Below are 24,393 nucleotides of genomic sequence, written 5' to 3' on the forward strand. Positions count from 1 at the left end.
GTCTGGGGGCGGGGGTAGTTCATTCAAATAAAAACAGGATGGGATTAGAAAATTTCTAAGATTTCCTTGGTTGAAGAGAAAATAAAGGCTCTGGAACAATGTTTGAGAGTTGAGAGCAAGTTTTATGGCCAAACAGGGAACCCAACGCTATGCAGATAGTGCACTCCGATGGATGCAGCTCAGCCAAGGGCATAGACAAGCCTTAGAGAGCTGAAAACCACTGTCTGTGTGTGAGTCAAGGGTCTCCAGGGACACAGGCCCCCACCCTCTGGATGTACACAGAGAGAGAGAGAGAGAGAGAGATTTATTTTAAGGAGTTGGCTCTCACTTGTGAGGTCTCAAAATCTGCAGGACAGGCTGGCTGACTCGGGACACAGGAAAGACTTAATGTGGCAGCTTGAGTCCCAAGGCTGTCTACTGGCAGAAATTCCCTCTTCTATGGGGCCCACGGGCCTTTTCTCTTAAGGCCTTCAACTTGCCGGATGAGGCCCACCCACAGGATGGAGGGTTGATGATGAGTCTGCTGAATGCAGTGCTAATCTGCATATACTTTACTCAGAGTCAGCTGAGTGCAGTGCTAATCTCATCTCACCTTCACAGCAGCCTCCGAACAGGCATTTGACCAGATCCCTGGTTCTGAGTCCTTGCCAATTTGACACCTGGCATTAGCCGTCAACACTGTTCCTCGCTGGGAAGTCAGAATTTCTGTATGGTTGGCCGGAGATCTCTGGGCTAGTCAGTTGGCCTGGAGTGAGGGCTGAGAGGCATCCAGGCCATGCGACTCCTTTCAGCACCACCGCGGGTCAGCTGGGCAGCGAGGCTGAGATTCTGAGCCTTCACCACGACTTTCTGAGACCTGCCTGGGGAATCAGTAGCGATCTATGGCTGCCATTTCGTCCTCCAGGGGATCTTCCCGACCCAGAGATCAGACACACGTCTCCTGCTTTGGCAGGTAGATTCTTTACCACTGAGCCACTGGGAAGCCCATGTATTAATACTAAATATGAAAAAGAACAACTGTTAAGATCACGTTCTTTTTTTTTTTTTTTAACTACTATACATTGCAGGACTTCAGAATCTTGCCATTAATCCCATAAGATAAAAAACATAGTTCTTCAGAAGAGAAGATGGATTGGATTCAGGAATGGATTGTGAGTCAAGCATTTGTGTGATTAGTTAGTAGATAAGTTTAATAACTTTGAGGTCAGTAATGCAATTTTGAGGTCAAAACATTGCATAATAAATGAACAGCTGCAGAAAGGCTGGGCCAGAAGGCCTTGGAGTGGCTACCCACTCCAGGGTTCTTGCCTGGGGAATCCCCATGGACAGAGGAGCCTGGCGGGTTACGGTCCATGGAGTCACAAAGAGTCAGACACGACTGAAGTGACTTAGCACACATGCATTACTTAAAATAACCCATTTCTGTAACAGTAATCTTACTTTCCACTCCCATTATGACAGACCCACAGCTCTTTCTATCTTTTGTTGTCTGAAAGGCAAGACTACTGCTGAATTCAGCTCTCATAATCCGGCGTGGAATTACATCATGACCAAATGATTGACAGTATCTAAGCTTGACAGATTTGTGTTCTTTCTGTTCAGATTTTTAGAATAACAAGGAGTTTTTAATCATGTGTTTGATTTGAAAGTCTGAGATATAATCAGAGATTATACTTCAGATTACAGTTCACATTTCTCAGAGGGGATGTATTTTTTTCAATCTTAAATCTCCCATGTGCCTCCAGTTCATGTAACTACAATGCTGGGCGATCAACATTGCTCAGGAAAAAAAAAATCAAACATCCTTGTTGAGAGAGAGAGGTAAAAGGAAAGAGAGAGGAGGATGCAGTGTAGCAAGTTAAAGGCAGATTTTTGAGTTTTGTTGCAGGAATCCTGACATAATAATTCATATTTTAGCATTTCATAGAAAATATAAAGTTTTCTAACTTCTCTCTTTTCAGCCAGAAATCTATGCAACTCCACACACAGGGAAGATTTTAACTGAGAATGAATTGCCACTTTTTTATTGTTTTAATAAAAATTAAAGTACTGTGATAATGGTGCAGTTATTCTAGAGATTTTCCACCATTGTTGGAAAAAAATAGGCTTTAACTGAAATAATGCAAAAAAACAGATAATAAACAGTACACTACATGTGTGATTTCATTATTATTATTACCTGATCAGTGTTTCTTTTTTTTTTTCTGATCAGTGTTTCTATCAATTTATTAAGGTGTGAAAAAGATATGTTCTGAGACAGAGGAATAACAGTATGTCAGGGAGGCATAAAACAGTTAAATATATTTCAAAATGAGTTGAAATAGGTACTTTGTGACCCTATGGACTGTAGCCCGCCAGGCTCCTCTGTCCATGGGGATTCTCCAGGCAAGAATACTGGAGTGGGTAGCCATTCTCTTCTCCAAGCGTTCTTCCCAACCCAGGTCTCTCGCATTGCAGGCAGATTCTTCACCATCTGAGCCGCCAGAGAAGCCCTCCAAAAGACAAAACTAAATGAAAACCCCAATGCCTTAGGGCACGATAAAGCTATTTCTCTCTTGTTTTCTCGAAAATCACCCCAAGGTACAAGTGGAAAAAGAAACAAAGAGCACAGAAGTCCACCATCCATGAAACTAGAAAAGAACTGGACAGTGCAAGATGGTGGTGTGTGTGGGCGGGAGCTGGGCGATGAGAAAGAGCTGGTTTGCCAAGCAAGCCTTGAAGAGACTGGAGGACAGGAAGTCCTAGCCACATGGCCTGCAGTCTCATAGGTGCAGAGTGTTCCAGATGCGAGTCTCAGGCACAGAGGAGGGTAGGTGCGAGGAGCCAAAGGACACAAGGGTGTTAAGTAGAGTCTGCATGTCAGACAGTAAGCCTCCCTGTCCCTCCTCCACCCAATGACAAACTAGTCAGGGTGATGCTTCTCCAGAAAAGAGAAAGAGGAACTTCCTCTGGAGAAGCTGAAATACCTCAAGGAAAAAACTCTACTGGTATTGGTGATTAGGGATCCCTGAAAATAAATTCCCTTGGACAGCAAGGAGATCAAATCAGTCAATCCAAAAGGAAATCAACCCTCAATATTCACTGGAAGGACTGATGCTGCAGCTGAAGCTCCAATACTTTGGTTACCTAACGCAAAAAGCCGACTCGCTGGAGTCACTAAGAGTTGGACTCAATTTAGTGACTGAACAACAACAAGAAATAAATTCAGCCTCTTTTCTGTTCAGTGGATTGTCTTTTCATTTTGTGGATGATTTGCTTTGCAAAAGCTTTTAAGTTTAATTAAGTCTCACTTGTGGTAAAGACAGCTAGTAAAGAACCTGCCTGCCAATGCAGGATGTGAAAGAGACATGGGTTTGATGCCTGGGTCAGGAAGACCCCCTGGAGAAGGAAGTAGCAACCTACTCCAGTATTCTTGCCTGGAAATTTCTGCAGACAGAGAAGCCTGGTGGGGTCACAAAGAGCTGGACATGACTAAAGGTGCATGCATGCACACACACACACACACACACACACGCACACAGATGCTGCTTATTTATTTTTGCTCTTTTTTTTTTTTTGCCTTAGAAGACAGATATTAATAATACTGATATAATTTACATCAAAAATTGTTCTACCTGTGTTCTCTTCTGGGAGTTTTGTGGTTTCAGGTCTGATATTTAAGTCTTTAATCATTTTGAATTTATTGTTTTGTATATGGTGTGAGGAAATGTTCTAATTTCATGTATTTACCTACAACTGTTCAGTTTTCCCAGTACCACTTACTGAAGAGACTCTTTTCTCCATCTTATAGTCTTGCCTTCTTTGGCATAGATTAATTGACCGACCATAAGTGTGTAGGTTTACTTCTGAGCTCTCTACTCTGTTCTATTGATCTGTGTGTCTATTTTTGTGCCAGTACCAAGCTGTTTTGATTAATGCAGTTTTGAAGGATAGTCTGAAGTTGTACAGAATAAATAAGCAACAAGGATATATTGCATAGCACAGAGAAATATAGCCATTATTTTGTAATGACTTAAAAGGAACATAATCTATAAAAATATTGTATTGATATGTTGTACACCTGAAACTAATAAAATGCTGTAAACTCGCCTGTATCAATTAAAAATGAACAGTCAAAATAAATCCAGTTCATTCTCCATTTGTTCACCAGTCTACAACACTGCCTGCCCTAGGAAATTCCAATCAGCATTTTGGCATAGAAGGATTATCTGATATGTAAGGAGTGATGTATGAAAAAGGCTAAATCAAAAGCAAATAAACAGGCAAAGGAATGCAGAGGAAATAGAGAGCTGAAAAATATTTAACACAAAAGAAGATAAAAGATGATCCACTCATGGAGCAAGAGGATGATGTTCTTTAAGTATTTGAATGACAAAGAAGTACACTTCTAAATATAAAGATATAGATATAAAAGCCTAAATATAATGTTTAAGAAAGTTTTGAGGCTTTAAACTAAAAAATAGAAATGCACATTGGAGAGAAATGAAAGAAAAATAGAGGATTGATCCAGCTGGTCCAGTACCTGATAGTAAGAGTTCCAGAGAGAATAAACAGAAAATTGTACAGAAAAATTATCAGACTATTATAATAAATATTTCCAGAACCAAAGACCAGTCTCTAGAATGACATAACCCAATGAATGCCCTGCATAAAATAAAAATAAAAGACCTATTGCAGGTTATATCATCATATATTTCAGAACAATAAGGAAAAGTTCTGAAAAAGACTTTTTGACAGGTCAAAGAATCTAAAAAAGGGGATATCAGACTTATGAATAGCAACCCTGGAATCTAGGCGAGGAAGAAGATTCACTTCAAAATTCCTATTTTCCACTTAGACCTTAATATTTAAATAGATTGCTGTTCAAGGGTGAGGGTAGAATGAAGAAATCTTGAGATGTAAGGAGTGTTTAGCACTACCTCTTTAGCACTATTTAAAAATATGTATTTATGTATTTATTTATCTGCTTGGGTGTGTTGGGTCTTAGTTTCAGCTTGCAGTTTATTTGTCACCACGTATGTTGCAGCTCATGGGCTCAACAGTTGCTCTTAACTCCCCAGCCAGGGATTGAACCCACTTCCCCTGCTTTGCAAGGGGGATTCTTAATTACTGGACCACCAGGGAAGTCTCTGGAGCCTTTCTCAGGAAACCACAGGAAGGCATATTTCAACAAAATGAGGAGGTGGGAACTGAGAAGGAGAAAAGACTTGGGTTCTAGGGAGCAGAAAAGAGACCACAGAGGGAAATGGACTCACCAGTGACAGCAAAGCAAATCCAAAGTCCACAACAGCCACGTGGCACCCTGGAGTGATGGGAAGAGGCGGTAACAGAGAGGAGAGTAAATGGGGCTGACGGATCTTCTGATGCATCTGATCGGATGGAAAAATGATATTGAGAGAGTTTTGCACAACTGGCAAAGGATGTAAAAAGATTTAGTAAATATTCAAAGAAAATGAAAAAAATCATAAAAAGATGTGTATATCAACAGTAGGTAAAGCCAAAGGTGGCATAAAAATGAAAATATAATTGTGATGCATATTGATTATAAATACTTACACATGTATAATGTATAACTGTAAATACCAACGTGGGGTTAATTCAAAATTAAATAGGATTATGGTGAAAGATTAAAGAGCATTGTTGTTGTCATTGGTGTGTTCAATCATGTTCGATTCTCTGTGACCCCATGGACTGTAGCCCTCCAGGTTCCTCTGCCCACGGACTTTTTCATGCAAAAATGCCAGAGTGGGGTGCCATTTCCAGGGGATCTTCAAACCCAGGGATTGAACGTGCATCTCTTGTGTCTTCTGCATTGGCAGGTAGATTCTTTACCACTCGTGCCATGTGGGAACCCTCAAAGAGCATGCAAGTGTGCTAAAATTCTCAATTCTGAAATGTTGGATTAATATTGAGTAACATTATTGAATCATAAGAAACATACTATGTATATATATATATATATATATATATATAATTATCAGGAGAAGGAAAATGTTTTAAATGTTGAGTGAGGTTTCCTCTGGGGCAAAGAAAGAAGTGGAAGATCAGGAGACAAGGAATATTGTTTTTGTCATAAGCTTCTTAGAACTATTGACTGCTTAAAACCATCTGCAAATAGTACTTTAAATAAAATAAATGTTAGTGAAAAATAAAGCTAAAAAATCAACCCAGCATTTCTAAAACCTCAAGACACCAGAACAGAACTGGTCTCGTGAACAATGGTCAATACATGGAAGCCGCATCCACTGTGGCTTCTGAAATCAGTGTGGATGACTTCTTGGCATCAGACCACATTGACCGGCCATTGACCAGTGATGTTCAGTAACAATGCAAGCAAATAAATCCTAAAAGATGAGCTCAGATCAGCATCGCACTGCAGGAATCCTTTATTGTGGATTGCTTTTTGGTTTACGTTTAGCCACCAGATGGGCATGAAGGGGAGATAAATTTTGTTGTGAGAGAAAAGAAAGTATGCGCCTGGAGGAAAGGGTCACAGCCTCATCAGCCTCCCATCGGTCAGCCAGGTGCCCATGCCAACACAGACAACCCAAGGGCTTCAATAAAATGCAGAAAGGGGGGTCAAAAGGGATGTGAGAATAAGAAAAGTCTCCTGGATTCCAGTCTCCAATGATCACTGAAATGTGTGAAAGATAGCATAATTTAAAGCAAATTCTACATTCTAATTAAAGAATAATCTTCATAGAATCTTGGTACATATTCTGTGACACAGCTATAACTGCTGGTTCAATTGATTTTTTTTTTTTTTCTCAGCAATAATATACTTCTTCTCTTCCTCACTGAATGCAGACCTTTCAGAAAGGGTTGGCTTTTTGTGACTTCAAATTAGAGTCTCTAATTTCCCCTATAAAACATGTGCAGAATATATATGGGCAAGTATCTTTTACCTTTGCCATCAAGTGTTCCGCGTTTCTGGAAGGCAGGGGCTCTAAACAGGAGGGGATCGATAGACAGCCTATATTTATCCTCTCTACCTGGAGCGCCGATGGCTCTTGTGATGTGAGTGACTACTGGGTACCAGACACCAGAACAATCCTGCCATCTGTTACGTGCAGGTCACCAGCCAGCAGATGGTGAACTTGGGTAAGTTTGCTTTTCTATTTTGAGATTTACTGAGGACAAGGGAGTTTATTCTCTCTGTTTCTCTCTCTCTCTCTGTGTTTAATATTGGAAAAGCACTTTCATTTTTGGATAGTGTTGAAGTTTTAGAAAACACTTGCTCTGTAATTGATATCAAGAGTTTTCCGTTTGCACAGACGGCTGTAATCGGAAGGCTGTAAGGGTTCAGGTGTTTAAGTTCGGCGGGAGACGGTAGTATATGCAGCCGTCTGCCTGTGCCCTCAGAAGGTCAGGGCAGAGAGCCGTGGTCCAGCCAGAACCCAGGACACAGCCTCCAGAGGCGGCCTCCGTGAGAGGAGCGGCAGGCCTGTGCCCCGCTCCCTCTGTCCTCTGGGACTGGGTTGGCCCTCCTCTCAAAGGAGAATCAACTCACTAAATTGAAATGGTACCATTTCCACAAGCTATTTAGTCTCAAGTTCTCAGCTTCACCTCCCTGGGGGAGGAAGCGGCATCTGGCTCCAGGATGTTGCTGGGAAATCCCATGGACGGAGGACCCTGGCGGGCTATGGTCCATGAGGTCGCAGAGCGCGTGAGCACGCGTGTCTCAGCCTCACCGGCCAGGAGCAGAGAGTGAAGCCTTGATGTCCCGGCCCCTGCTCCCTGAGCCTGACCGTGGAGAGTCCCGGCCTGTGCGTGACTCCGGGCATACCCGAGCTGTGTGTCTGTGTCCACGGGAAACCTGTCCTCGGCTTCATGCTCAGCTCCATGGAGGAATCCCCTCCCTGCCACCTGCAGGGTGCTCTTGTGAGGTGAACAATTCTGACCTGCATTGTGGTTGTTGTGGAGGACGGTCTGGTTTGAGCCCCCGAATACTGAGCAGGTTATGTTGTGGCTGTTTCACCTCCCATGAACTATGGCCAGTGAAGTCTAAGTTCCTAACACCCTGCAAAGCCACGTGACCGTCTAGTTACCCAGTCTTGACGGTTTGTGTTGGTACAGGTACTTCTGTGACCAGTGATGCCATGGGAACTGTAGCTTTACAGGAACCCAGGGTGAGGGGGGCCCAGGCCCCCCAACGGGTCTAATACACGGCTGCTGCTTCAATCCAGCCAGCCACATCTGTCAGCATTATGCCACGGCTGCCATCTTTTCTGAGGGCACCTCCATGGGATGTCTTCGCTGATCTTCCCAAGCTACAATATTTCCATGAGGAGGACTTTCCCTTCCTTCTGTATCACATTTAATCAAGGCACGTCCCACAGCGGCATTTCTTAGCCCCACAAGTCAGCTCATTCCTTCAAACCTAGACACACTCTGCTAGAATGAACAGGTGGGGTGAATCTGGTGTTACAGTACTCAGAATGAATGTTTCCCCTTCACGGTCAAGTCTTTCTGACTCACAGTAAATCTGTTTGAGGGACCCTAACATACCTCTGCAATCCGGCTTTGGTTGTTCCCAGCTTCTCTCATCTGAGAATCACACTGCTGTTAGTCTAAGCTCCAAACCCCAGTGATGAAATTCCACAACCTGAATGTCCAGCTCCAAATGAGAAAGATGTATATTCTAAGGATATATATATATATATATCTGTGTAGTTGCTAAATTGTGTCCGACTCTTTGTAACTCCATGGATTGTAGCCTGCCAGGCTCCCCTGTCCGTGGGATTCTCCAGGTAAGAATACTGGAGTGGGTTGCCATTTCCTCCTCCTATACATATATGCAAGTCTACTGCTGGAAACATCCAGATACTCTGGCAAATAGATTGCGGACGGAAGCATGATGTCTAACTTCTTTCACAGAAAAGAGAGGAGGGTAATTCTGGGCCCATCTTGTCAAGAAACAGGAGTTCTAAAACTAATTCTGGTGCTAATTGTGAACGTAATAAAATGATCACCTTGAGACATGAACATTGGCATAGCAGTTTATAGAGAAACCATAACTTTTCTTTCTAAATTCAGACTTTTAAAATTTCCCCCCAAAGTCTAATAGCATCATTTCTGTTGCTTTATAATAAAAATCCTTTTACTTAACTCCTTCTTGGTTCCTCAATAGAAATTCCATTCTTATTCTGGTATTCTTGTTGTGTTAAATCTGATCCAGAGTATTCTCAGGGTAGGCATGCATTGATTAATAATCAAGATATTTGTTTCTTGCAGGTTCACAAAAAACCTTGCAACATTCTCACTAAATTCAGGTAGTCAAGTCTGGGGATTGGAGGCTGATGCCCGAGGCACTCTCACATGGGCTTTTCTGAATATATTGTCAGTGATACGTGGGTTGTCTCTGGGAATAAAGCTGGTGATATCAATTTAACATGTTTGAGATTGTTACATGATTTTCAAATGTGCCCAAAGAGTAAAAGCCTTGCCCTGTTAAAAACCTAACTCACTTCTTTTTTTTTTTTCCATTCTCCCATTTAACTATGGATTTAGAATCACTGACTTTTAAAGATCAACCTCTGCATGGAAATGCATTTGTAATGACTATAATTTCTTGCTCTGGACTTTGAGTTCCCTGGAATCTGAAAGTAGCATTTGCTGAAGGTTAATGCAGGAGGTAGGATTCCATATTTTGAATGCTGTAAGATGCAGTCTACAGTGATAAAAATGGGTCTGCTTTATAGAATTTAAATGAATTTCGATCTTAGTGCTTCTTGACTGAAAATGAAAAAAATTGCCTCTGTGAGAGTCTAGAAACATATTTGTCATCATGAACCAGCGGTCAAGCCTATCCTGGGATTTATATGGAAATTGCCTTGAGCCAATTCCTGGGGAATTAGGGAATAGCCCTCTGACTATGATGCATAGTTTAATATGAGGCCATTTCTTGGGCCTCTAGCAAGCAATGGATGCTAAAGAAACATGGTAAAAATTCAATGAAGCCAGTGTTACAATCTGGTCCTTCCAGAGAGAACTCCATCACAGTTCAGTCTTGGGAAGGAGCTCAAACACCCAAGGGCCTGCTTTGTCTCTTGATAGCTATATAAACGTAGGCAATTTATTCAACTTACTGGAACTCAGCGTCACCACCTCTGTACCTCATCTTTATGCTTATTTGTGATCTTTTTCCCAGAGACAGAATTTCTTAATTTTTATGGAGTAAAGCACTTCATGTTTTTCTTAACATGAATGTCTGTTTTAGATCTTAATTTTCTGTCGTATATCAATCTGAATCAGCAATTCGTATACATACGTCCCCTCCCTATGCAAATCAAAACTACAATGAGGTATCACCTCACACCACTCAGAATGGCCATCATCAAAAAATCTACAAACAATAAATGCTGGATAGGGTGTGGAGAAAAGGGAGCCCTATTGTTTTAGGTCTTATTTAAGAACTCTTTTCCTTCACAGCTAATCATATCTGGTCATTTTTGATAGATGCTGGAGGTTTCACTTCAGAACAGAGGGCTAAAAGACAGACTCAGACTAAACCTATCATCAAATCAATAAATACTGCTAGGATGGTTGCATATGTATATGTGAAAATTTAACTGTGGATCAAGCATAGGTCTGACATGAAAAAATGAAACATTAAAGCTTTTAGATGATAATATATGAGAATCTCTTCATCAAGACCTCTACCCAGGGAGTGAAAGCTGCTCAGTCATGTTTGACTCTTTGCAACCCCATGGACTATACAATTCATGGAATTCTCCTGGCCAGAAGCCTTTCCCTTCTCCAGGGGATCTTCCCAACCCAGAGATCGAACCCAGGGATCGTCTCCCACATTGCAGGTGGATTCTTTACCAGCTGAGCCACAAGAGAAGTTCAAGAATACTGGAGTGGGTAGCCTATCCTTTCTTCCCAACCCAGGAATCAAACGGGGGTCTTCTGCATTGCAGGCTGATTCCTTACCAACTGAGCTATCAGGGAAGCCCTTTATACATAGGTCTGGACAATGTATAATGACTAATGACATATATCCAATATTATGATATATACAGACTATTTTTATGCCCTAAATATTCTTTGTTCTCCACCTATTCATCCCACACCATCTCAAACTCCAGGTAACCACTGATCTTTTTCCTGTCTCCATACTTTTGTCATTTTTAGCTGAAACCATAGAGCATGTAGCCTTTTCAGATTGGCTTCTTACACTTAAGAATATGCATGTTGTTTTAGCTATTATGCCACTTTGTATTTCCAGATAAATTTCCAAACTAGTTTTTCAGTTTACACACTCACACAGTCGCCTGCACAGTACCTGTTGGAATTTTTATTGGGATAGTAGAAAATATATAGATCAACTTGGGGTAAGTTGCTATATTTAGAATATTGAGTCTTTTAGTTTTGTTCCTTTATTCATTTACATGTTCTTTGATTTTTTTTCCATAATGTGCATACTTTTCTTTGTAGAGACATTGCACATTTTAGAACTATTTCGTTTTCTAATTCTTCTTGAAGTAGCTTTGGTAAATTGCATTTTGCTAAAAATTGGCCAGTTTCATATAAATTTGAATATTCATCGGCACACATTTGTTCAAAACATCATTTAAAAATCTTTTCAATGTGCTGTTTTTTTTAACATTCTTCTTTTCATTTGCAGTTTTGATTACTTGAAATTTCTTTTTCTCTTTATCATTGCCATTAAAATTTTTTTCTGTTTTATTGAGTTTTCAAAGAGGCCAGGTTTGACTTGCCGTTCATCTCTCTTGTATTATTTGTTCACAGTTTATATTTATATTTTTACTATTTCCTTCTTCCACTTTCTTTGAATGTCCTTGGCTGTCCTTCATGAAATAATTCTCCTTAGCCCATTGATTTCCGACTTGCCTGTGATGTCTGCTGAGATGAAATTTCCCAGGTTTTATTTGCTTGAATAAAGGAGAAGGAGAAATGTTTATTTCTCCTTTATTCTTCCTGCATATTGTCATTAGTTATAGAATGCTAAAGGGACACATTTTCTAATATCTTTTATATCACACACACATGTACATACATACATATTACTAGTAATTACTGGAATGTGATCTCAGATTTTTAGACAGCCTTTGCTCAGGAAAACTGCCTTCCTTAGTTGAAGCTTGGCCTGTGACCTTGACCTCAACACCAAGGGCAGATGCAGTTCACACCCAGCACCCCCACCCAGCAGATAAGACTGTTGAGAATGGAAGAGGAATCACATGGCCTTACTCTTCCTCCTTTACTGACGTTTCCCCCTTCTGTCCTTCCTCCTCTTCCCCTTTTCTTCTTGTCACTCTTAGCCCATTATTTTCCAGATTATCAGAAGATTCACTCTGTGCCTAGAAAGTTAATTGAATCCCAACCAAACGCCTATTCTGTTAGTTCCGTGGCTCCTTAGTACCCTTCCAAGGGTCCACCAGCCAAGTTCCCACACGTATTCCGTATGATTTATTGGCCAGATCACACTTCAGCACTAGGTATGCACTTTTTCTCAAAAACAAATGCATGAAAAATGGCATGGTATATAAAAATAGTTCGGGCTGTGACTGCCAAGGCTTGCAAAAGGAGCCAAGGCAACAGCAGCTGGGACCGGAAGCTGGCTGAGTGGCGGAGCAGGGACGATGCCCAACTTAGTACCGCAGGGTCGGCGGGCTGCCAGGAGCACGCGCCGCAACCTGCAGGCTCTGAATCAAACGGCACTGGATGGGGAGCCAGGCCTCGGGCGCAGACGGGCTTCACCACCCTCAGGCCCACAGACCCCTCAATCATCAGTGTCAGCACTTGCTCTTTCCTTCTTTCTCGCATGGGAAAAAAATGTTTCTCTCTACTGGTATCTTCCAACATTTTTTCCTGAAACCTACTTTCTCCTTCACTTCCAATCTAATATTTTATCACTTCAGATGAGAAAAAAAGATATTGGTAATAAAAGGCAGAGAATCATTTTCTAGGTAAGATGATTTGAAAAAGTAAAAGAGACTAAAAGCTCAGTTATGAGAAAAAGGCTTCCCTGGTGGCTCAGATGGTAAAGAATCTGCCTGCAATGCAGGAGACCAGGGTTCAGTCCCTGGGTCAGGAAGATCCTCTGGAGAAGGAAATGGCAACGCACTTGAGTATTCTTACCTGGAGAATCCCATGGACAGAGGAGCCTGGTAGGCTACAGTCCATGGGGTCAGAAAGAGTCAGACATGACTTAGCAACTAACGCACACACACACACATGAAAAAAGAAAGCTTTTACTGGTTCTCGCTAACTTTTGTAGGTTTGCTTTTCTCACCACTCTTGTTTGAACTAAAATAATGTAATATTGTATCAGAAAAAAAATTCCTGAGCTATAACAGTCTGCTTAGTACTGTATCATTTCTTAGATATTGGTCTCAAAAATAATGAAATGCTACCATGTGGTTCGGATCCAACTCTCCACACTGTTATGAGACAAACCCCTAAGGGATGTGGTATAAGCTATGTTGAGTAGCGAAAATAATTCTAGAAGTTCTGTCTAATCTCCCTCAATATTAGAACCTATTTTCTTTTATATATGTGGGCAAATGATCTCCTATAATTGCACATCAAGCTAAGCAATGCTCTTTCAAAAGTGATCTCCTTAGGAGCCTTCGTCTGGAGATGTTTTAGTTCAGAACGTGACATGTAGGAGGACTTCTGGGATGACCCTCAAAACACTGTCATGTTTTTTCCAGCATTTAGAGACACAACAAATTTTCATCATCAGGGACCAAATCTGAGGTCTGGAAAGACTCAAGAGAAGTAACAATAAAACCAACTCTACTGAATAATGAGAACAATCAAGACAAATATGATAGTTTTTGATTAGTAATAGTGAACAAGCATAAATAAAATTAATAAAATTGATATCTTTATTATGTAGTTTGTATCTTGTTCCATAAAGAAATTCTGCAAAATGAATTTTTATACCCTAAATTAATTTTTACACTTGAATAACTGTATAGCATCCACAGTGGGCACTCTTAAGGGAAAAAAATGTTTCACGTGGTCTTATACTGTGCATTATACTGTGCACTGGGGCTTGAGGCAAGAACAGTAGAGTTAGGGAGGGCCATGTGTGTGCGTCATTTGAAGTGCACTTTTGCAAGTGTTACCCTGTCTGTGCTTATTTTTCAGGATGGTCACAATTTAAGCTGAACCCTTTGAAGCCCATTTGTCAGTACGTTGGACAGGAGCAAGATCCCACCCTTTTAGCAGAGAATATCTTCCTTAACCTTTTGAGCATTTTTTGTTTTTCTTTAATATTTGTATTTATTTGGCTGTGACAGGTCAGCACACAGGATCTTCCTTGCCGTGTTTGGGACCTTTAGCGTGGAGTGCAGTCTCTTAATTGTGTCATGTAGGATCTAGTTCCCCCACCAGGGATCGAACCCTGGCCCTCAGCACTGGGAGCTAGGAATCTTAGCTACTGGACCACCAGGGATGTCTCCTGAGTATCATTTGGATGTATGAGAAATAGACGCTCTTACATTGAGAAGAGACATTAGAATAACTTCCAAAGCTCCTGTAGGTGTGTGATTGTTTTCAATAAAACCAACAGCAGCACTTTTAGGGACCCCACACAGTTTGAACGCAAATCGAAAGCAGATCATTATCAAGTGACCGTTGGTTCTAAGGACAGCACAGCTAAATAGGGATACCACAAGGGTTTCCCACATTAACAGGTGAAGACTCTCAGAAAATAAGTGTGGACCTGATTGTTAAGACTAACCTAGCACAGAAATTTATTAATGGAATTCGTTCAGAAAATGCTCTTTTCAGAAAAAAAATTAATCATGAACTCTCAGGAGAATAAAAAAATTCATATTGTGCAGTGATTAGAGGCAGACAGAGTGATTCGCTTCCCCTGTGTTATTTGGGATACAATTTACTCTAAAGATGATCCCGCATTTTTAGTCTGCATGTTTTATTATTAGACTTCACTAGGTTTCTATACAATGCACTGGATATTTGGTAATTATCTTCTCTTCCTCTTAAGCTCGTCAGTGCTTCTCAATCCCTGCCCCCCTGTGACCTCTGAAGGGAGGTTGGCTAGCAGCCAGTGAGGGGGCATTAGAGTCAGGACACAAAAATTACAGTGCTAAGAGGTCTGTGTCCTGCAGACTCACCCCAAATGGAATCTCTTAAATGTGTTTCCCCCAGTTGCCTTTGGGATCTGATTCAAAATCAGTATTTTGTGCTTCAAGCAGGTAGAAAGACAAAACACAAAGTTAATTCTACTATTTTTTCAATTAAATGGAAATTTTAAATTCCCATTAATGTAAGCAAACTATGCACATACATGGGTTTCCCAGGTGGTGCTAGTGGTAAAGAATTTGCTACCAATACAGGAGATGTAAGAGACATGGTTTCAATCCCTGGGTCAGGAAGATCCCCTGGAGGAGGGGATGGCAACCCACTCCAGTGTTCTTGCCTAGAGAATCCCATGGACAGTGAAGCCTGTCCTGGCTACAGTCCATAGGATCACAAAGAGTCAGACATGATTGAAGTGACTTAGCATGCACCCATGCTTACACACATCTTTTTACAAGGTAATTTTGGAAGAGAATACCTACATGAGGGACTAAGTTATATTCTACCTCACGTATCTTGGGGAGCACAAAGTTTAAATAAAATGCATAGCCATTATTATGTTAATACAGACTAAGAGATTGCCAATAAACTATTGCTTCATGTAGGTAATTTCCATTGGTTTCTGACTTCAGTGGGTAATAATAAAGGTCTGAATAAGATTCTCAGACCCACACACTTAATTAGTATACTTTGTTACTCCTCCAAGGTTCTTACAAAGTAGAAGTGTTTATTTTTGAAGAAACTATTAGTTCTTACCAAATAAAATTCTTTTATATTTGCCATACTAAATATAGCATATTGTAAATGGGTTTACTAATCCTTTTAAGCTCCAATATCTGAAGATGCATTTAGATTCAGAATGTGAAATGCCATTCATTCAGAGACAACACATATTTTTCTAAGGACTTGCCTCAGAAATAAAATAAAAATTCTTTTGTTATTTCACAAGTTATTTGCAGTGTAGGAAGCAACAGAAGAGCAGAAGCCTGTCTGAGGCAGGTCCAGGGGGTCACACAAGTTTTCCTTGCTGATGTGGGTGGGGTGAGCCCCTGAGAGAACTGAGTCCCCAAGGTCAGAGCGCGGCAGGGTGTCTCAATTCAGGAGGTCAAGGCTGAGAACAAAGGAAATGCCTTCTGAATTGGAGCAAAAAAAATTTTGTGCAACTTTCCTACATTGTTCTTAAATTTTCCCTCTCCTGAAAAATAGATTATCTGTTGTTTAATTCTTTGGCTGCACAGGTCCTGGGGATAGAATGATGAAGGAGGGAGCGTTGGACCTCTGCTTGTATGGAACTTCTGGGGCCCAGTGTGTGAGGGGGTTTCAGAAGACTGAAAATCAGTATAAAAAGTTCTGTGTTAGCCATTCAGTCATGTCTGACCCTGCGACCCCATGCATTATAGCCTGCCAAGCTCCTCCATCCATGGAATTCTCCAGGCAAGATTACTGGAGTGGGTAGCCATTCTCATCTCCAGGGGGTCTTCGTGACCCAGGGATTGAACTCAGGTTCCCTTCATTGCAGGCAGATTCTTTACCATCTGAGCAACCAAAAGGCTCTGTCTTGATCTAGAGACGTGGTCCTGATGAACCTGTCTGCAGGGCAGCAATGGAGATGCAGACAGAGAGAACAGGCTTGTGGGCGCAGCGGGGGAGGGAGGGGGTGGGAGGCACTGAGAGAACAGCATTGAAACCTATCAATCAGCCAGGCACAATCTGCTGTGTGATGCAGGGGGCTCAGATCTGGTGCCTTGTGATAACCTCGAGGGGTGAGATGGGCTGGGAGGTGGGAGGGAGGTTCAGGAGGGGAGAGGACAAATGTATACCTATGGCGATTCATGCTGATGCCCGGCAGAGGCTGACACAGTATTATCAATAATTATCCCTCAATTAAAAATAAGTAATCAAAAAAAAACTCTATCCTGGGAGATGAAAATTAAAAGACAGTTGCTTCTTGCAAGAATAGCTATGACAAATCTAGACAACATATTAAAAAGCAGAGACATCACCTTGCCAACAAAGGTCTGTATAGTTAAAGCAATAGTTTTGCCGGTAGGCATGTACAGATGTGAGAGTTGGACCATAAAGAAGGCTGAGACCTGAAGAATTGATGCTTTTGAACTGTGGTGTGTTGGAAAAGACTCTTAAGAGTCCCTTGGACTGCAAGGAGATCCAACCAGTCCATCCTACAGGAAATCAGTCCTGAATATTCATTGGAAGGACTCATGCTGAAGCTGAAGCTCCAATACGTTGGCCACCTGATGCGAAGAGCTGACTCCTTGGAAAAGACCCTGACGCTGGGAAAGATTGAGGGCAGGAGAAGGGGGCAACAGAGGATGAGATGGTTGGATGGCATCACCGACTCAGTGGACGTGAGCTTGAGCAAACTCAAGGAGTTGGTGATGGACAGGGAGTCCTGGCATACTGCAGTCCATGGGGTCGCAAAGACTCAGACACAGCTGAGAGACTGACCAATTCATGTGGAGGGGCCGCACATTCCAAGAACACGGGAGAGGCGCCAGCCTCGCCTCATCATGTGTAGGAGGATGGAGGACCAGTTTTAACTTCTTAGCGGAAGTCATCAAGCAGACACATACTTTAGTCCAGTTTTTTAAAAAAAAAAAAGATGAGGAAGAGTGTTCCAAGCAGAGCAAGACAAGAAGCCTGAAAGCAAGGGAATGGTTTCTTGAGAAATGGACTGAATTTCAGCATGTCTGGAGCCTAGAATGAATTGGGGTTGGTGGCTGAGCAGTTTCAGGACAGGGGCTGGGGAATGGAGAAGCAGGTAAGAGAACAGAATGTAGATGCTGGTGAGGCTACATCAGAAGGGCTTTTGTAAGACAAGGAAAGAAATGTAAAATTACTCTGAGAGGTGGCTAACTGGAAGGGTTTTAAGCAGGAGAGTGAGAAAATCAGAATTGAATTTTAAAAGCTCTTTCTTTCATCCTCTGTCAGGAATCCTTCTAACATTTGAAGACACACCCTATTGCCACTTACTATTCTTGAGTGGGGTGGTTTCCAGGGAACTTTCAAAAAGATTGCCTTCTTTTGAGCAAGTCTATGTTCCTCTGAAAATAAAGAATCTGAAGCTGAACAGAATGATGCAGATGGGATATAAACAGCGTGGAGCAGACCAGGATCCTGCTACCCCCGTTTTCTTAGCTGTTACTCTCGTATTAAAGCACGTTTCAGTTGCTGTGGCACACTGTTTATTCATTTTGAGATTTACAGTAGATTAAAGCAAAACACACAGTTTTTTCCTAACTAAAATTGATGTTTAGTCAAATCCCCCCTACCTGTGTAAGTAAGAGTTTAAATATCCCTGTCAAATGTCATGTTGATGGTTTTGGTCCATCCTTCATGTCTATCAAGATTGTTTTGAATCTTGTTTGTGTCATTTGAGGCCCTGGCTATCTATCTAAGCCTGTGTCAGCTACAAATTTAATAATGATGATTCCTGTGTCTTATCCAACCAGCAATTTCTCCATGAAGTTTCCCCTTCTGATAGACAAGAATGATGTTTTTTACCTTTATTTATTCAGCCAGATAGTTCAGTTCAGTTCAGTCGCTCAGTCATGTCTGACTCTTTGCAACCCCATGGACTGCAGCACACCAGGCCTCCCTGTCCATCACCAACTCCCAGAGTTTACTCAAACTCATGTCCATTGAGTTGGTGATGCCATCCAACCATCTCATCCTCTGTCGTCTCCTCCTCTCACCTTCAATCTTTTCCAGCATCAGGGTCTTTTCAAATGAGTCAGCTCTTCGCATCAGTGGCTAAAGTATTCGAGTTTCAGCTTCAGCATCAGCCCTTCCAATGAACACCCAGGACTGATTTCCTTTAGGATGGACTGGTTGGATCTCCTTGCAGTCCAATGGACTCTCAAGAGTCTTCTCCAAAACCACAGTTCAAAAGTAATGTCTCTGCTTTTAATTTTTTTTCCATTTATTTTTATTAGTTGGAGGCTAATTACTTTACAATGTTATAGTGGTTTTTGCCATACATTGACATGAATCAGCCATGGATTTACATGTGTTCCCCATCTCGATCCCCCCTCCTGCCTCCCTCCCCATCCCATCCCTCTGGGTCTTCCCAGTGCACCAGCCCTGAGCACTTGTCTCTGCTTTTTAATACGCTGTCTAGGTCGGTCATAACTTTTCTTCCAAGGAGTAAGGGTCTTTTAATTTCATGGCTGCAATCACCATCTGCAGTGATTTTGGAGCCCCTCAAAATAAAGTCTGTCACTGTTTCCACTGTCTCCCCATCTACTTGCCATGAAGTGATGGGACCAGATACCATGATCTTAGTTTTCTGAATGTGGAGCTTTAAGCCAGCTTTTTCACTCTCCTCTTTCACTTTCATCAGAGGCTCTTTAGTTGTTCTTCACTTTCTTCCATAAGGGTGGCGTCATCTGCATATCTGAGGTTATTGATATTTCTCCCAGCAATCTTGATTCCAGCTTGTGCTTCCTCCAGCCCAGCATTTCTCATGATGTACTCTGCATGTAAGTTAAATAAGCAGGGTGACAATATACAGCCTTGATGTACACCTTTCCCTATTTGGAACCAGTCTTTGTTCCAGTTAGATTGAAATCCACTCAAATTTTTTCCAAACCAAGTCTTGTAAGATTCAAAATAATATCATAAAGAACGTGGCCAAATGTCTCGATGAAATCAATTCATGTGATTTCTTGGACCTTATCCATATCTTTCAGTGTAGTAAACCATTTAAAAATGGTTAGTAACCATCTTTTCACCTTCATAACAATCAATTAAAAAGCACTGTGAAGCCTGGCCGGGTGCCAGCATCCATCTTCTGGACTTGGGGTTTCTGGGTTCCATTCTTTCGTCCGCAGTGATCCATTTACCATTGCCAGTGACTATCAGCTCTTCTGTCCTCTGTGATTTCTTGAGAATTACCAAAGGGGTGAGGTCCTCTGCTGGCACTTCTCACAGTGGATTGTAATGGACAAGTAACTTCTTTCTATCCAACCTCCCCTGTGTTCCAGCAGTGGTTTCCCCAATGGTAAAGTGAAGACAGCAGTACCCTAACCCTAGGACAGTGGTGAGAATTCTGTGAGTTCATATATGCATGCTCTACTTTCTCATTAGGACAGTATCCAGCTCACAGCAAGTGCTTAGTGATGCTAAGTGTTAGCTATGAATGCATTTTCAGATGGCTACTCTCTGTTTATTAACATTTGGCTAAATTCTCTGAGACCTCAGGCTAGTCTTATTACCTTTTGGAAAATAAAATTCTAGTCTGATATGAGGAAGATAATCATCTCCACTGTTTTTCTCACAGAGGATCAAATACAACACTAAGACAGATTTGCTGCCCACAAATAGGGTTTGGGTGGTAGGTACATATTGATGCTGAAATGACTGAGCTTGAACTCAGCCATTTTTAAACACAGGAGACATGCAGATAAACGGCTGTTCTGTACACAAAATTAGACACATCTTGGTTTTGCTCTTTTTTTTTTTTCTTGGTAAAATCATTTCTGGTTATTCACCAACCAAGTCAAACATCTTGATGGTGTGTCAGTTTTGAGATAGCCATGAAATGGAAAATATGGATTTTGCTTGGAATGTCTATAGTCATATAAGTGATTTTTCATTTTAATTCATGTATTACAGTTGGATTAGCCAGTTATTCTCCAAAATACATCCACTTGGTAGATAAAAGCTGTATTTTAAAACATGCATAAAATATACACTTTTTCAAAATAAATTTTATTAAACTAAAAATGTGTTTTGCCATTTTTCCTGTGTAGTCCTGCCAGAGTTGGTCCACAATAATTCTTTGTACTCTGCTTCTGTAGGGAGGATGTTCCCATACTAAAGAGATGATGGGAATGCAAAAGAGAGTCACTATGAAGTTAAGTCTGAGAAGAAGCCTGTGCTTAATCAGAAGGGAACACTGCCAATTCACGCTGTCATAAATACAGGGGCATGACGGTGTGGTGGGGCAGGAAGTCTAAATATTTCTGAAAAACTCGTCTTCTGCTCCATCTCTAACATCATTGACCTGGTTTTGACTTAATTTGAGGAGCTGCTGGGAGAATTAAATATATTGCATACAAGAGGCAGGCACACAGCTGGGACTCCATAGCTGATAAGTATAAGTGCTCACTGCTTCTGAGACCTCTCTCTGGCTTGGATGACCATGAAGGGAGAGTTAAACCAAAATGCACCAAGTTAGTTGCATTAATTAACCAAGTTAGTTGGTTAGTTAAACCAAAACTAACCAAAATGCACCAAGAGGGAGAACTGACACCCTAAATAGATCAGTTCCTTGGTTATTATGATAGATTTGAAACTGGAAAGAATCTAAATTGAATCCCATGTCTTCATTCCAAGAACTGAGTCTAGGAGTTGGAGAACTCAGAGAGGGTCTTTGTATAGAAATTCGAGAAAACTTAAGCTAGTGTTGGATCAAAGTTTCTTCCCGGGCCACCTTGCCCCATGCACTGTGGAACTGATTCATCTTGGGTAGGTGTTACTGACTTCTCACATGGCACCATAAGCCATGCCCAAGCTGGCATGTGGGGCAAATGCTGTTCCTTTTTTGGCTCATGTATTGTCTGTGTCTTAGCGGGGGCTCCAGGGAGTGGAAGTTCTGTCTGAGGTGGCTCTGAAGTTGCTGGGGCAGATGTTCAGAGGCCTCAGTGAGTAGCAATCAAGTAGCTTTCTTATTTACCTCTAGTTCCTGGCTGCAGTCCAGCTCCCAACTGTTGCCAGTTGTGTTAAAACACTTGGAGGGATGTGGCATTCTTTCTGCCAGCAATTTCATTTATTCATTTTTCTTCCTTAGAAATAAATGTCTGAGACTGAAGCCACTTCAAAAGAGGAAGTAGGCTGGGCGTGTGTGTGTGTGTGTGTGTGTGTGTTTGTGTGTGTGATGTCCTGTTTAAAAAAAAAAAACAAAAAACAAAACAAGCTAATCATTACCAAAAGAGAGGATCCTAAACAGATTCTTGTAAGGAGAGCATGTAGTGACATCTGTTTACCTCCCCAAAGCCCATTCCTCTTTCTTCCTTGCAAACAGATTGTTGCCTTTATCTAGTAATTTACTTTTCTCTATAATGCAGGACATGTATAATAATATTTAAAAGGAAAAGAAAACAGCACAGCACTTCAACCCTCTAGGAGAAGAAGAGGAAAAAAAATGATACCGAATCCCCCTCAAAGATATAATGACATTTAGGGCTGTAGTTGGCAAAATAACCTCCCCAAAGACATCCCTGGAATCTGTGGATGCGTTACTTTACATGGCAAGAGGGAATTAAAGCCGCCGGTGGAATTAAAATTGCTTATCAGTTTTGGAAGAGGGGCAGAGGACTCAGAGTGATGCAAGACCAGGCTCACCCCTCCACTGCTGTTTCTGCATGTGCTGGGGGGCCACAAGCCAAGGAGTGCAGGTGGCCTCTGAGACGGGAAAAGGTGCCTCCCTCCTGCCTCCAGGAGGGAAGGCAGCCCTACTGACATGCAATATTAGCCCAGTGAGACCCGACTTAGACTTTTAACAGAACTGCGGGATAAACATGTACTGTTTTAAGCCACTGAGTCTGCAGTGTGTCCTCACGGCAGGGCTTGCTTTCTTTCGTTATACAGTCATCCTTGTTGATTATCCATTTTACACATAGCACTGTGTACAGGCAACCATAAGTTCATTCTCTAAGTCTGTCTCTTTCTTTTGCTCTTTGTAAAAATTTGTTTCTATTTTGGTAAAAGGCACACAGTATAAAACATTACTATTTTAACCATGGGATTGCCTGGTGGCTCAGACGGTAAAGAGTCTGCCTGCAGTGTGGGAGACCTGGGTTCGATCCTTGGGTCGGGAAGGTCCTCTGGAGAAGGAAATGGCAACCCACTCCAGTATTCTGGCCTGGAGAATCTCATGGACAGAGGAGGCTGGCAGGATACAGTCCATGGGGTCGCAAAGAGTTGGACACTACTGAACGACTTCACTTTCTTTCTTTCATTTTAGCCATATTTCATGGTACAGTTCAGTGGCAAAACAGTCACATTGTTGTAAAACTCTCAGCATCATCCTTCTCCGGAATTTTTCACTTTCCTGAACTGAAACTCTGTCCCCAATAAACACTGAGTCCCTGGCCCCCTTCTCCACCTTACAACCCCAGGGCCCTGGCACCTACCAGTGTATCTTCTTGACTGTTCTAGGTACCTTGAATAAGTGTCATCAAACAGTATTTGTCTGCACCTAATGTACATGGGAATGCACTTTTCGGGCTAACGTAATATATCCCACAGACACATCTTCCCTTCTTCCTTTCTCCCGTGCTGTGCGCTAGGTTCTCCTTAGATGCCTGTTTTATACGGAGCAGTGCATGTACGTCAATCCCAACCTCCCAGTTTCATCCGCTTTCCCACTGGTGTCTCCACGCTTGTCCTCTATGTCTGTGTCTCTGTTTCTGCTCCGGGAGTAGATTCATCTCAGGCGGGGCTCTCTCTTCCTCCCCGAGGGCACCTCGCTGCCCCCTCCCCCAGCTGTGCCTGGCCGCTTCCCCCCAACACAGCCCTGTCTCCATCCTGCAGCCTCCGCTTCCCCACTGAACCTGGAAATGCTTTCTCCAGCTCTTTACTTTGGCTTTCTCTCACCTGTTCTTTTCTTTACCTCATGCACTGAAAATGTAAAATTACATGCTATTATTTTCTTGTTTTCTGTCTATCTTCACTGCTAGACTGAGCAAGTCATGAGGCCAGGAACCGTATCTCCTTCGTGTTCTGATGTACCCCCAGGACCAGCACAGTGCTGGGTACAGAGCTATGCACAGTAAGTGTCTGTCAATTTTTAAGAAATCAATATATTTACATTAATTCTCTTTCTGAGTTATTTCTTTTATATTTATCAATCTGCGGCTTTGTACTTAATAACTGTAATGTGAAAAATAACATTATCTAACGTTTAACATGTATAACATTTAGAACACTCCTGATTCTAATTTTTAAAATTTTCTTTGCTCTTCTTGACAGGTGTGCTTTTTCATACTGTCTTAATAATCATTCTGTGATATTCTCCAAAACTTACATTAAGATTTTGATTGGTATTAAAGTTAATGTCGAAATTAAGTTTTAGAAGAATATTTATCCTTCCAGTATGCTGCCTTCTCATTAAGTGTTGCAGTGTGGGTCTCTTTTATTTAAATATTCTTTAGTCCCTCAGGAAAGTTTTATCTTTTTAAGTGAAATTTCCTAATTCCTAGTTTATTTTTTTGTTACGCTTGTCCAGAGGTATTTTATTTTGTAAGTTGCTATTATAAATTATTTTACTGTTATATGTTCTAATTGTTG

At 41.6% G+C, this 24,393-nt stretch overlaps 1 long non-coding RNA gene across 1 annotated transcript in view; it reads left to right on the forward strand.

Moving 5' to 3' along the window:
• LOC122685005 overlaps positions 1 to 23,876 on the forward strand; it is a 138,408-nt gene extending 114,532 nt beyond the window's left edge. Inside the window, exon 3 of the long non-coding RNA XR_006338214.1 lies at positions 23,784 to 23,876. This is a non-coding gene — a long non-coding RNA (uncharacterized LOC122685005). The remainder of the gene's footprint in view (positions 1 to 23,783) is intronic.
• The last annotated feature ends 517 nt before the right edge of the window (positions 23,877 to 24,393 follow it).

The sequence above is a fragment of the Cervus elaphus genome, chromosome 27 (genome assembly GCF_910594005.1).
Source record: "Cervus elaphus chromosome 27, mCerEla1.1, whole genome shotgun sequence".
NCBI lineage: Eukaryota > Metazoa > Chordata > Mammalia > Artiodactyla > Cervidae > Cervus > Cervus elaphus.